This window comes from Acomys minous (genome assembly GCF_964271855.1).
Source record: "Acomys minous genome assembly, chromosome: 3".
Taxonomy (NCBI): Eukaryota; Metazoa; Chordata; class Mammalia; order Rodentia; family Muridae; genus Acomys; species Acomys minous.
The window spans coordinates 74095793-74110752 of NC_140485.1; the positions used below are offsets into that span (position 1 = coordinate 74095793).

The 14960-nt window shown below is 49.4% G+C and overlaps 1 long non-coding RNA gene across 1 annotated transcript; it reads right to left on the bottom strand.

Moving 5' to 3' along the window:
* Positions 1 to 12834: 12834 nt before the first annotated feature.
* On the bottom strand, positions 12835 to 14844 carry LOC311594493. The gene is made up of 3 exons (XR_014778107.1): positions 14390 to 14844; positions 14066 to 14177; positions 12835 to 13950 (listed from the first exon to the last, which is right to left on the bottom strand). It is a non-coding gene; the product is annotated as an uncharacterized lncRNA (long non-coding RNA).
* Positions 14845 to 14960: the final 116 nt, after the last annotated feature.

Genomic DNA, 14960 nt, shown 5'->3' on the forward strand with positions numbered 1-14960 from the left:
TCACTGTGGGAACAGGGCGCTGTGGGCAGTAGGGAGGGGCCCCTGGATCCAGCTAGCCTTGCTAGGTGGTAGGTGGCGTCCTAAAGGAAGTCTTCCATTTGAGAAATGGGTCTAGCTACCTTCCTGCACCGTGCATCCTAGGAATGGAGCAGACTCTTGCATATCCAAGGTACCTAAACCTCTACTAAACTCAGTTAGTAGATCGGACACCATGTAGGGTCTCTGTGTAGCTTAAGGACCCACTCCAGCTCTGCAACGCCCCCTTTCCTCATAAAATGTCTGTCTCTGGCCCACCTGGCCAGGTGAGACCCACACCAGGGTGTCCAGGCCTTTGTTCTCAGCCCCTGGCTTCAGACTAGAACTCAGCCAGGCAGGTCCTCAGCCCCACATTCTGGCCAGCACTGCTGCTCAATATCCTAACCAGACTGGTCCCTCCAGCTTTCCTGCATTTGGGCAGGGTGGGGAGAGGTGAAGGAGGAGGCAAAGAAAAGCCAGGGCTATAATGAGAGTCATGACCAAGCTGCCCTAGTGTCCCCTTAGCCTACTCCACCCTTAGCAGATTCGGCTCATCACGCCTGCTGTGCTACCAGGTTAGGGACCTGCTGCTCTGGCTGCCAGGCCTGAGAACCAGACCCAAGAGACTGCCACAGGTCGCCTTCTTCTCTCAGATCTTACGTAAGAATTCCTGGAGCACAAGCAAGGGTTTAGAAACATCCTTCAAAGAAGCTAAGCAACTTACCAAGCTTTCTGTGGCTAATGGACCATAGACTGGGTGGGGGTGGAGGGGTGGGGGAGGATGGGGGAGTGAGCAGGAGAGAGGCTATGACTCGTCTCCTGACTCCTTAATTAGTGCGTCCTTTCCCAAACCACACCACTGTTGTCTGGAGAGAGAGAGACAGAGAGAGGGAGGGAGGGAGGGAGGGAGGGAGGGAGGGAGAGAGAGAGAGAGAGAGAGAGAAGCCGGGTCTGTGTAGGTTTGTGATGCACTGATCTTGGAATGCAGTCTAGGAACCGGCAGCAGAAGTGTGTCACTGGGAGCTTGCAATCCCAGCGCTTGGGGAAGCAGAGGCAGGCGGATCTCTGTGAGTTCGAGGCCAGCCTGGTCTACAGAGTGAGTCCAGGACAGTCAAGGCTACACAGAGAGACCCTGTATGGAACCCCGGCAGGATGAGGGGGGAAGGAAAAAAAAATGGAATGTGGGAACTCAGGTCTAACTCAGCCTTCCTGGGTCCACGTGTACACGTGAACAAACTCCCTAGTGGTGTTCACACCCTTGAGTGTTTAAGAGGACTCCTCTCAGGGTTCCCAGTCCGTAGATGACTTTTGGTAAGGTCTGAATGACCAGACCCTAATGGGTGACATTTTTGAGGGAATGCTGCTGTCCTGGTGGTTCTGGGAACACAGGCTTTCCTCTGTCTCTGTCGACAGATGGCGCACCTGAGTGGACGCGAACCAAAACTCAGACAGGTGAAGTGACTTGCCCAGAGTCACAACTAGTCAGTGACAGAGTGAAAATTAGCACTGAGGCAGTTTGGTACCCTTACCCACAATGCGCCACGGCCACTCATGATCTGGGCATCTGATTATCAAGTCCTGACCTAGCCAGCAGGAGGCTAAGTTAAAAAAAAAAAAAAGCCAGGCGTGGTGGTGCATGCCTTTAATCCCAGCACTTGGGTGGCAGAGGCAGGTGGATCACTGTGAGTTCAAGGCCAGCCTGGTCTACAGACCGAGTCCAGGTCGTCGGTGGAAAGCTTCCTTCTGTTCTAACACCACGCTCAGGGACTGCAGATCTAAGGAGACAGACTGACAGGGCAGATACCAATCTGTTGAGTAAGGCTCTAGACCAGTGAGTCTAGGAAACGCAGAGCAGACGCAGGAGTTTCTTGGAATAAAAGAGTTGAGCATAGGAGGCCAGGGTAGGGGTGGCCACAAAGCTGCTACTGACCTGCTGGGACCAAAAGACCTGGAATGAAAGGGAGGGTGGCCGGCTCAGTTTGCTTTCATCCAGCTTCTCAACTGTGTTTTGGGACCAGAGCAGCAGTGTGTGTGTGTCTGCAAGGTAGGTAGGTAGGTGTGTGTGTGTGTGTGTGTGTGTGTGTGTGTGTGTGTGTGTGTGTGTACGCTGGTCAAGGTAAATTGTAAGACTGTATCTCTGGCCTCTGACCATTAGATACCAGTAGCCCCCCAGCTCCCATCTAAGGCTGTGAGAGCCAAATTGTCTCTAGCTGTTAAACGCATCCCACAGCTGTTAGGGATGTAGCCCAGTGGTGGGGCGTTTGCCTTGTATACGCAAGGCCTTAGGCTTAATCCCCAATACTACAAATCAAACCAACTGTCTCCTTGGGAGAAAAACCATCCCTAGTTGAGAATCCCAAGAAATCCAAGAAAACAAGCGGGATGGCAGAAGTGGGTACGTGGGAGGGGGTGTCACTAGAATTACTCAGATCCACTCATGGGTTCTCAGGAAAATAACTTGCTGGTCTCACTTTCCCTTGTACAGGCCTTACGTCAGACCCATCTTACCCTCTAGAATCCCACTTGCCTGGGCTTTAGGTACCTCTAACTAAAACCCTACCACCACTATCACCACCACCACCACCCACCCACCCACCCTACCCTGACATCCACCTCTAAGAGGAACCTCGTTTGGGGCCCTTTTCAAGCTGGGAGCTCTGCTTTGCCGCCTTATACAATTGTCCCTTTCTTGACTTTCCTGCTGTCTAGGTTAAGGCTTTCTTCCCTGATACCCAGATCACTGATGGCCGCAGAGCACTGTGGGTAAGAACACCACAGTGCCTGAGTTCTGATCTGCAGTCTTCCACTTAACTAGCTGTGACTCCGAGCCAATCGGTTCACTCATCTGAGCCTTAATGCCAGCTTCTTTTAAACAGGGATAACATCAGGTAGGCATGAGTGCCTGATGAGATCATTTGCATACAGCCCTGTGGTCTAAGGGGTGCTGCGCCCATATGTGCCACCTGGCAGAAACAACTAGCATCGTTTCCAGCATCAGGCCAGTCCCCACTCACTCAGGCTGCGGGCAGTGAGGCGGTGCAGCCTCTACTTGCAAACAGTTTAGACACCGCAAGCTGGCACCCAACACGATAAACAGTGAGGACCTCACTAGTCACAAGATGGACAGGTGAGCTCCAGGCCTTGTGGAGCACCTTGCTCAAGCCAGGCTAGAAACACCCACAAGGTTTCAGGCTAGTCTGACCTCTACTATAGAAAAGCCAAACCATGTTGCCCTGGGCCTGAGATCTCTGCCCTCTTGGGTCCCCCAGATTTTGAGATGGGGGAGTCATGGGATGGGGATGACTTTCCACCTGCCACCAAAGAGAGAAGGAGGATAAGCACTTTGTTTACAGCAGTGCTGGCGATGAAACGCAGGGACCCTCCGGGGATGTGCTCTACCACTAAGCTGCAATCCCCCACTCTAGGGTAGCAACTTCTGTTGCCCCAGGAGGGGGAAAGTGCCACCTCAGCTCCTCTCATTGACTCTTGCAAGATGGGCCAGGCAAGGGCCCCGGACATTCCTTTACAACTGAGGAGACTCAGTACCAAGGACACACAGTCAGTCTGGGGGCAGCCTTTCCAAAAGGTTCCGGCATCTCCACTCCAGTGTCCTACTCTTGGCTACTCAGGGACCTCACAGCCGCTGGGAAAGGGGCCGGAAGGAAATGAAGCTATCCCTCCCCGACTCCAGGCGGACTCTGGCCTTTTAAAGGAAGATAAAATGGAAGACCAAAGTGGGAAAGAAACATTTTTTTCCCCTCGCCCAGCTAGGTTCCTACCTAGGAGCTCTCTTCCTCCCGTGGACCTCTGAGACCCAGTGTCGCCGCCTCTATCTGTAAGCTGAGGTTCCACAGGTAAGTGTCCAGGTCCTAGCACTTCCGCTTTCTCGGGGACCAGGTGAGATCCGGCCTTTTCTTCCACCAACCAGGTGCGGCGTTCACTGTCCCAAACCGGTCCAGGCTCCACCCATCACTTCGAAAAGACTCCGCCCCTGTCCCGTGCTCACTCCCGAGGGCGCTCTTTCTCCTAGTGGAGGCTGGGAAGCATCAGACTTCAGAGCTCTGACTCGTGCCCAGCCACACCCGTGGCCACTCCAGCGGCCCTGACAGGGACATGAGAGACGCAAGGACTTTGGAACCGTGCCTACGTGCGTCCTGTTCCTTTCCACCTGGCTCTGTGACCTTGGGCGAATGAATCTTCCACCTATTTGAGACCGGTTCTTGCTTTATCAAAGAGGACTGCTCGTAGGATTTGTCAGACAACATCTTTGTGGAGAGCTTTGTGCTTAAATTTCCCATCTGGAGAACAACGTTCCTTGACCCTCCACACCTGTTTCTAGCCGAGCTCTAACTACCCATATGCTTACAGCTGTAATATCTTACTTGCTCGTTAATGTCAGCCTTGTTTATTTGTTTTGCTGTGCTGATATCAAAACCAGGGCTACGCGCAAAGGGACCCACCACCGCTACAGCCCCCAGCTTCAAATGCCCTATTTAACTGAGCTTGAACTCCATAGAACAGATCTCCTTCACGCTCTTAGGGCCGTTGCAGTAAACACCTGCTCCATCCATTAGATACCGCAGGAGGAAGGGCAATGCGCTCAATACCACCGCTGGCCAGCAGAGGGCAGTTGGTGACCAGCCTTCTCACCCAATCACACTTTCTTAGTACCCAGCAGTCTCAAGAGCCATGGCAAGCAAGCAGAGTTGTAGGCAGGCCAGGAATGGCTTTGAATCTCTGGTTGGTTACCTTCCCAGACTAAAAGACATCTCTGCCTTACCTATAAGTCTATATGGCTCTTGCAAAGAAGATGTGATGGGAAAGATCAGAAGCTGAGGGCGTCTGTTCTAAAACGCCTAGGCAGGAGACCTTGCTTAAAAGATGGCTCAGTTGCCAGGCGCGGAAGCAGGTGTATCTCTCTGAGTTCGAGGCCAGCCTGGTCTACTGAGCAAGTTCCAGGACAGCCAGGGCTATACAAAGAAGCCCTGTCTCAAAAAATCAAGACAGTTAAACAAACAAGACAAAAAACAAAAAACAAACAACAACAACAAAAAAAAAGCACAGCTGGTAAAGGCGCTTGCTTCTGAGTTGCATAACTGTAACCCGCACTTACAAGGCGTCCCCAATAGGCTGCGAAACCAATGTACATGTATGCAAACGCTTTAAATCTGTGGTTCTCAACCTTTCTTATGCTCTGACCCTTTAATACAGTGCCTCCTCGTGCAGTACTGACCTACAGCTGTAAAGTTGTTTTGTTGCTACCTCATAAATGTAATTTTGCTATTGTTATGAATCATAATATCTGATATGCAGGGTATCTATTAGGTGACCCCTGTGAAAAGATCATTTGACCCCTCAAAGGGGTCTTGACCCACAGGTTGAGAACCTCTGCTTTAAATAAAATATGTTTTGTGTTATTCACTTATTTAAGAAAAAGGCACAGAAGGGCAAGTCTAGAAGGGTGAGTGAGAGTTGGGACCTGGGAAAAGGCAGCTGTGGAAAGGACTAGGAAGTGAGAAGCTGTTGTCCATGATGTGACCCGAGGTGACAAAGCTTGTTTAGAAAAGATTGGCTTTTGTTGTCCTTCCTGTAGAGTCTAGGTGCTATCTCAGAGGAGCACAGCTGGATGCAGAGCAATCTCGAGGCCGCCTCGGGAGTTGTGGCATGCCACAAGATTGCCCATGGCACCGTTATATGTAATGATCACATTGGATGGTAAAACTCTGGAAACAGGAACTTCCCAGAAAAGGCAAGAAGGTAGGAGAGAGAGCCAGGTGCAGAGGCACATGCCTGTAATCACAGCAGGTGAGGGGCAGAGGCAGGTGGACCTTCGTGAGTTTGAGGCCAGCCTGATCTACATAGTGAGTTCCAGGATGCCCAGGCCTATACAGACACCTTGTCTCAATAAAGAAAGGGTATGTAGCTATATATAGACCGGGCTGGCCTCAACTCATAGAGTTCGCCTCCCTCCAGAGTGCTGGGATTAAAGGTATGGCCAACCATGCCCTGCCTAATTTAACTTTTTGACCCTTAATTTTACTTGCAAAACAGTGATTAAAATTTACCTTGCAGGGTTATATTGTGAAGATTTGATAGTTAACAGGCCTCAGTCTTGGTGGCATATTTAAAGCCTCACGCCCTTGACAAAGGCTGACCCTCTATTAACTCTCCACCTCAGTGCTTTGGTCTGCATTTGAACCAGAAGCCTGCTTTATGGGCTCAGCTGGCCAGTCAGCAATCTCTCTGGTATCACAGAATGCTGGAGTTACAGGTGTGCACGGTGATGACTTGTTTTACCAATCAGGATAACAGGAACAGGCCTGTGCCATCAGGCCTGGCTTTCTTTTTCTTTTCTTTTAGTATTTTGTGTGTTTGAGTGTTCTCTCTCTCTCTCTCTCTCTCTCTCTCTCTCTCTCTCTCTGTGTGTGTGTGTGTGTGTGTGTGTGTGTGTGTGTGTGTAGTTAGAGCAGCTGTGAAACTCCATGCGGGCTCTAGCGATGAAACCGTGGCCCTCTAAGAGTAGCCAGTGCTCCTAACCACTGAGCCATCCCTCCAGCCCCCATGACTGGCTTTTTATGTAGATGGGGGGGGGCGTTGAACCCACCCCTGTGCTTACAGAACAGGGGCTCCTACCACTGAGGCACTTCCCCAATGCTTTCGTTTTTTTTTTTTTTTTTTTGTGGATTTGTTTGTCTTGTTTGGGTGTGTGCAGGATTTTGCTGTGTTGCCCAGGGTGACTTCAGACTCCTGGGCTCAGCTGATCCTCTGGCCTGGCCTCTTTAGCAGCTCTGACTACAAGGCCCACAGCACCACGGCCAGCTTTAATCTTACAGGTTTGAAGATGAAGCACAAGTGATTTTTATTGTCCTTTGTTGGGGGAGGGAGTTCCCAAAGGTTGTTGCGGAAGTTGGATATCCGTCAAGCTTGTTTTCAGAACTTTGAATCATTTAGAAATAGGAGGAGTGTCAGGGTTATAAGGGGTGAGGGGCAGTCTCTGATGGTCTTATTTGTCCTAACACTGGCCAAGCTGACCAAGGCAGGGACTACCCTGCTCCAGCTTATAGCTTATGTCCTCATCACTGGGGTAATCTTTTTAGTCTGAAAGTACCTTGTGTACCGCGCTTGCCTGTTTCTGGGGTTAAAGGTGAGGTCATTTTCATCCTTTTCCTAGCTGGGGCCTATACAGCTGGTGGCTGTTGGTTTCTCACTAATCCAAGAGTAGAGCTGGCACTGCCTCCTTCATGAAATCCGGTAGCCTATGTGTTTCCTAATCCACAGGCAGGCCCGGTGACTATTTACTTTGCCCTGCTTCTTCCTTCCGAGTGAACCCAGCCTGGGTGAATGGAAGCTTTGAGCCAGGCCTACAGCTGGAGGAGCCTCCACCAGCCCTAGTGAGACAGGGTACAGTGAGAGCTGGCATGGGCTCTCCTTAGGGAACAGGCTTAAGGGACAGGAGACAGGCGACTGGTGTAGGGCTGCTACTAGCAGATACAACCAGATGACACGAGTTAAATTTCTATTTCAGATACACCTTTTTTTTTTTAAGTGTAAATATGTCCCATGTAATGTTCATTATTTATCTAAAATTCAAGATTAACTGGATGCTTTCATTCATCATCCTCTGTTAAATATGGTAAATCTATGTCTGCCTAGATAGCTAAGTTCACAGCAACAGTCTCTCCTACCCAGCGTTGCCACCTTCAGCTTCCACAGCCTAGCTCTACAACAATGAATGGCTCCCAGCTTCCCTCAGAGTGTAACCAGGACGCCCTGGCCTTAGCTCTTCTGCAAGCCCAGCTGACCTGCTTAAGCCCTTCCCCACCTCGGCCCATGTATTTATTAATCACCTACTGGGTGCAGGCACCAGGCTGAATTCTTCCTTCTCACTGGCTTCAAATAAGACCCCGCACATGGGAGCCCATAGTAATTTTATTTACCAATGAAAAGACAGATGATCTAAGATAATGCTTCAGAGGACTATTTGTTTATTTTGTGCGTACATGTGTCATTCCTCAGAAGCTGTTTACCTTGGGGTTTTTTGTTTGTTTGTTTGGTTGGTTTTGCTTTTGTTTTTTTTTAGACAGGATTTCCCACTGGCCCCAAGGGATCCAAGTGTCTCTGCTTCCCCAGAGCTGAGATTATAAACACTACTGCACCACACCTGGTGCTGGCTGCTGCTGCTGCTTCCTCCTCCTCTTCCTCCTCTTCCTCCTCTGCCTCCTCTTCTTCTTCTTCTTTTTTTTTTTCTCCTCTCTGTTTATCCCTGGCTGTCCTAGACTCGCTTTGTAGATCAGGCTGGCCTCAAACTCACAGCAATCTGCCTGCCTCTGCCTCCCAAGTGCTGGGATTAAAGACGAGTGCCACCACCACCCGGCCTTCTTCCTCTTCCTCCTCTTCCTCTTCCTCCTCTTCCTCCTGACAGGTTCTCACTGTATAGCCCTGGCTGGCCTAGAATTCACTCTGTAGACCAGGCTGATCTCAGACCCATAGAGATGCACCCGCCTCTGCATCCTTAGTGCTAGAATTAAAGGCGTGTGCCATCATGTCCATCAACACCTGGCTTTTTCTTTTTAACCGAATACAGGTCCTTATGTTTTCAAGGCTAGCACCTTACTGGTTGCACCAGCTCCCCAGCCTCAGATAATGTTACTTAGAGTGAGGGCTCTGGACCATCCTGGAAACTCATTTAGGAATTCACATTCTCAACCCACCCACCTGCCAGACCTAGTGAGTCGGAGGAGAGGTTGGCAGTTGGTATGCTAATTAAGCCCCTCCCCTTCTCTCCTGTACCCATGGTTTGACACTTGGTCTAATATGAGTCTGAAATGTATAAGAAATGAAGTCTCCACCCAGAAAGAGATATAAAGCATGGTGGAGGCCTCCAGGTAGTTTTTTAATTTGTTTTTTTTTGGGGGGGGGCAGGGTTTCTCTGTGTAGCCTCGCCTGTCCTGGACTCGCTCTGTAGACCAGGCTCACAGAGATCCTCCTGCCTCTGCCTTCCAGAGTGCTGGGCTTACAGATGTGCTGCGGCACCACATCCTGCTCCAGGTAGGGTTTTTTTTTTTTATAACCTACGGACACCAGGTCCTGGTCAGGCCCTGGGCATTGCCACATGGACTTCGCAGCCCTGGATGCGGGTCTAAGAGAAAGAACAGATGCCAGCCAAGGAACCGCCATATAAGGCAAGCCCAGAAGCCCATAGCCAGGTGAGGGGTCACAAAGAGCTTCCTCTAATGCATATATCAGCCTGAAAATGAGAAGATGGGTGGAGCATTCTGTCACCTACCTTATCGGAAGGCCAAGTGGTGCTACCTGAAAGTAGTTCCGTGTTGGTGAAGCAAGTCGGGGAAGGTGATTGTGATGTTCTTTGCCCTAAGAACCAAGGGGGTAAAAAGCAGTGTGGATATTGTGGAAGCCCTCTGGCTTCTCGGTAAAGGGAGCACTGGGGGAAAGGAGGGCATAAGGTGAAGAGAGACCTAAGGGGTGCTGTGCCTTCCCATCCCTTAGATCAAAAGAGCCTCTGCCCTCAACAGCATCTACAGAGATTTGGCTCCCAATTACATCCACCAGCAGGTACAAGGCTGCAAAGCTCAGCTCATGCTCCGGGTGCAAAGCTTGCTCTTCCAGGGCTAGCTGAGGGGAAGGGCCTGGGAAGTAGCTCCTCTGAGCCTGCAGCTTCTGGTCTCTGCCTCAGCCATGCCTGCCAAAGAAAAAGCCTCTGGTGCCAGCTGAGGACTGACTAGCCTGGCCGTGTTGCCTGGCAGTGTCCAGGCTCCAACTTTCTCAGGAAAGACGTCAGATGGCACCTTTTTTGGAATTTGACAGTCATTTCTGACTTACAGAGAAAAACTGAAAGATCAGACCACTGTGGAAAGCAGAGCTTCCCCTGTCTGAAAAGAAAATTCTCCAGCAGGCTGTGGATGCAACTGTCAGAAGAGTGCTTGTTTATTATGTACAAGACCCTGGGTTTAAACCCAACAGTCCATAAAACTGAGAAAGGTAGAGGCAGGAGGATCAAAAATTGAAGGTCATCCTCAGCTATAGAATACGTGTGAATCAAGCCGGACCCAAGAGACTTGTTTGCTTGTTTGTTTTGAGACAGCCTTGACTGGCCTGGAGCTTGCTTTGTAGACCAAGCTAGCCTTGAATTCACAGAGCTCTACCTTCCTCCGTCTCCACAGTGCTGGGATTAAATGCATGTGCCACTATACCCAGCCTGTGACTTTGTTTAAAAAAAAAAAAAAAGATTGGAGAGGCAGTTCAGCCATTAAGAGTGTTTACTGCTCTTCCAGAGGACCTGGGTTCAGTTCCCAGCACCCACAGCCATCTGTAATTCTAAAGTCAGGCGATCACATACCCTCTTCTAGCCTCTGTGGGCACTAGACTTATGTGGTACACATATAGTCACACAAAGCTCACACAAATAGACATAAATAATAATGAATAAATGAACTTAAAAAAAATTTTTTTTTGGAGACAGGGCTTCTCTTTTTTATCTTGGTTGTCCTGGACTCCCTTTGTAGACCAGGCTGGCCTCAAACTCACAACGATCCACCTGCCTCTGCCTCCCGAGTGCTGAGATTAAAGCTGTGCACCACCATCGCCCGGCTGAATAAATGAACTTTAAAAAAAAAAAATTCTTTCAGGACTCACTCACTGCCCAATACAAAAATGTTCCACACCTCAAACCTTACAGGGTCAGTACAGCTCAGCATCCTGTTAAGTCCTGTGACAGGCCTGTTTCTGCCACCTGGCTCACAGGGCACGGTGCACTTTCTGTAGGTCCCTATATGGCTTTCTTACCATTCTCACACCTCCACGAGAGGTGGAGTCTGCCCTGACTCTCCCGAGCTATGCTTCCCTGCTCTGCTCTTCTCCAGCAGCAGGAATGGCTTAGAGGTAGAATGCTTGCTGAGAAAGCGTGAGGCCTTGACCAGAGTTTGAAGCCCCACCCCTCACATGAGAGCTGGGTGGTGTGCATCTGTTACTCTGCCTACAGAGCGGGCTGTGGACAGCAGGAGTAGCAATGAACACAGGAGGATCCCAGGGGCTCTCCGGCCAACCAATATAGTTGAAATATCGAGCTCTAGGTTCAGTAGAGAAACTGTCTCCAAAAATAAGGCGAAGAGCAATAGAAGGCACCCAGAATTGACCCTCTGGCCTTTACATATAGACATACAATGAGCAGACCCACACATAACTCATTGGAGTGAGTACTCATGAACACACACACACACACACACACACACACACACACACACACACACACACCAGTCCCTCACATGCTATGGTAATTTATGTCTTCATGATAGATGGTGTTTGTCCCCCACCACAGGAATGTGGACCTAGGAGGACAAGATGTTTGGTCTGTCTTCACTAATCTATCTTAAGATCAGGGTCTGGCACACACTAGGCCTCCAATAAAAAAAAAACGAGAACCTATAATTACATGTTGGATTGTCCTGCCTCCATCTCAGTCTCAGTCCCTTATAACTGCCACTCGCCTCTTTTTCCAGGACCCTGGAACCTCCCCCAGGTACCAGGACATGTCTGGTGTCTGCCTGCCTTGGAGCCTTGAGACGACCGTGGTTGCTTGACTGGTTGCTGGCTGCCAGGTTGCCAGCATGTATGAAATGCTACGTTGCAGCTTATTGTTATTATTGGTTTTGAGGGCTGTGATAAGAGGATAAGAAGAGAGCAAACAAGAAGGAGGAGGGGACAAGTGGATGCACAATCAGAGTGAGGAGAAAACACACTCACGGCTTTCCTGAGGTCCCAGCTCTGTCGTCTTTCCTAGGAGTGCTCAGAGCAGCAGGCAGCCAGCAAGCCAGGGCTATGTGCCACGTACCATGAGCTGTGAGCCACGTGGCAGAACCAGGCCCGTTGAATCATGGAACACTCAGCTTCTACTGGCTTGTAGAGTTTGGTGTTTGGAGTATTTTTGCTTTTTACAGTCCAGCTGTCTGTAATGATTTCCTTCCCGTGGCCTTGTTCACCAAAGTGTCCCTGAGTGACTAGCTGAGTCACTGCATTCCTTGCTGTTTAGGACACTGGCCCAAGCACCCAGGACCAGTTCTTTCATGGAGGTGGAACTTTTGTGGGTTGCCAAAGAGTGCCCAGGGAGGACAGAACAAAGAAATTCATCTCTAACTTGCATCCTTTTCCAGAAATATAATTTAGAAAATAAGTACAAATAAGCAAGAAATTCCATTTGCTAAGTCACCAGGGAATGGCCACAGCCTGAAGAATTGTTTGTCAGTGGCCATAATACCAGTGCCAAATTGAAATGGGTGGGTCCAACCCTTAGTTGCAGTGCGTCGGTCTGGAACTCAAATGTAGGGAACTCTTCAGCCACCTGGTAGAACCATCAACATTTTCAGCCCGTCTGTAATGTTCCGCAGTTCTTGCTGGGCAATGGTGGTGCATGCCTTCGATCCCAGCTCTCAGGAGGCAGAGGCGGTGGGTGGATCTCTGAGTTTGAGGCCAGCCTGGTCTACAGAGCAAGTTTCAAGACAGCCGGGGGCTACACAGAAAACCCTGTCTGAAAAAAATATACATACATACATACATACATACATACATACATACATACATACATACGAGTTAGCTTTAACTGTTAACTAGGCTCTCCTGGGATGATGAGTGATTGTCTACATTGGGTTGTTCTTCTGGGCATATCTGTGGGGATCATCTTACTTAACCCATGTGGGAAGACCCAGCCTACTTTGGGCGCCACCATTCCCTAGGTAGAGGGTCCTCAGCTGTGTAAGACTGGGAAAGTCTAGCTAAGCACAAGCAAGTGAGCATGAGTCATGGCTTTCCTTTTACTTTTGACTGGGTGTGATATGACTAGCTGTTTGACTAGCTGCCTCGACTTCCCCACAACGATGGACTATAAACTTGAAATTGTAAGTGGAAACAAAACAAAACAAAACCCCTCCTTTCTCCCGTAGGTTGCTTTTTGTCAGGATATTTTATCATGCTTGCATGGCAATTGGTTTACTGACTGAGCCATCTTCCTAGGACACTTAATTAAAAGCTTTTAAATCATATTTATTTCTTTATGGGGGCCGGGAAACTAGCAGGAGTCAGTTCTCTCTTTCTACCGTGTGGGTTCTGGGGATGGGACTCAGGTTTTCAGGTGTGGCAGCAAGCGCCTAACCTGTTGAGCCCTCTCACTGGTCCTTTTTCTTTGAAGGAAAATAACTTGTTTTTTTGATCAAATATCACCACCAGCAGCTTCTCCCCCTCCTCCTCTGACAGACCTCCCAACACTAACATGTGTGTGCTGGTTACTGCCTCCGCTGGAGTCACTTCTTGTCATCTCTCCACATTTGCCTTCTGGCTTCCACGGTCATTGGGAACCTTCCCCATTCTCATCATCTGTATCTTGTTTCTTTGGCCCTTTGGGTATTTGTTTTCCCCTCTGGTACCGGGGATTTGAACTCAAGGCCTTGTGTATGCTAGGCAAGCACTGTATTCCCCAGTAGCAACTCTCTCCTCTCTAATTTTTATCTTGAGGTAAGGTCTTGCTGAAGTTGCCAAGGCTGGCTCAAACTTGTGATCCCTCTGCCTTAGCCTCCTGAGCATCTAGGGTTACATGTAAGTACCGCCGTGCTAGGTATACACTGGTACTTACACCCTTTGTGCTGTGCGTCCCAAAGCAGTTGGCATTTGCATACTTTCTTCCAGAACTGTAGCTTTACAAGCCTGTCTCTTCTGAAATATGGAGTTCCTCGGCGTCTGGGACAATATCTTGCTTACCCCGGCATCTCTCGGAGTGCCTCGCTTAGAAAAGGTGCTTGGAAAAGTTGGCTGAATAAATGAAACCAGATCGGAGCACAACGTATCCTATACACTCATTCATTCAAGAAGTATGTATTGAGTTCCTGAACGTTCCAGAGGTTGAAAATAAGCAAAGCAAACATTCCTGCCCTGAGGGACGTGAGAGACACGCGTTGAGGTTATGGGGGCTAGGAAGACAAGCAGAGCAGGACAAAGGGGGACGCAGCAATGGAGGTTTGGACTTGATAGCCATCAAAGGAAATACCTTTTCAGTAGGAATTTGAAGCGAGACCCATCTGTCCAATGCCCAGGAGAAGACACACTAAGTGCAAATGTCATTCACGCTCTAGGAGCAGGAGGGAGGCTGGCATGGCTGGCTGAGGAAGGCAGGAGAAGATGAACTTAGAAGAAAGAGCAGATCTCGTGGGACCCAGGAGGGCCTGGAATAAAGGCGTTTGATTTTTTACTGGTCCCAAGATAGGAGCCATTGGTTTTTGGTTTTTGGTTTTTCTTCCTTTCCCTCCTCTCCTCCCAGTCCCTGTCCCCCCACCCCCCACCCCCCAGGGACATGCTTTGGCTTAGGCTTTACCAAGGTCCCTGTGGCTGCTGTGTTGAGCAGAGGCTGGAATGAAGGGGAGCCCTAAGAAAGAGGCTATCACAGTATTCCTGGCATACAGACTTCTAAAAGCAGGGCCGGCAGGCTTGCTAGATCGAGGGGCTATGACTGGAAGAGAGGCGTGAAAGGTGGCTGAGATAGTTTGGCTTGGTCATTAGAAACGCTGGGCTTGACATGCACTGTAGTGAGTCAGATTGTGTAATGATTGTGTAATGCACCATATGCAATGTGTTAAGGTGCAAGCCCTAGTGTTTGACTCTGGACACGATAAGTCTGACACCTTGCTCACACTTAAAGCGTACATTTACTGACTATAACAAACCCAGCCTTTTGTTTTGTTCTTTAAGACAGTGTCTCACTACGTAATCCAGGCTGGGTTGGGACTTGCTATGTAGTCCAGGCTAACCCCAAACTTGCAACTCTCCATCTTTGGCCTCTTTGAGTGAGATTTCAGGTGTAGGCCACCATACAGTTAAAAATCCAGCCTCATTTCCTAAACACCAACATGGTGCAGAAAGCTTTATACAGACTGCTATTCAATCCT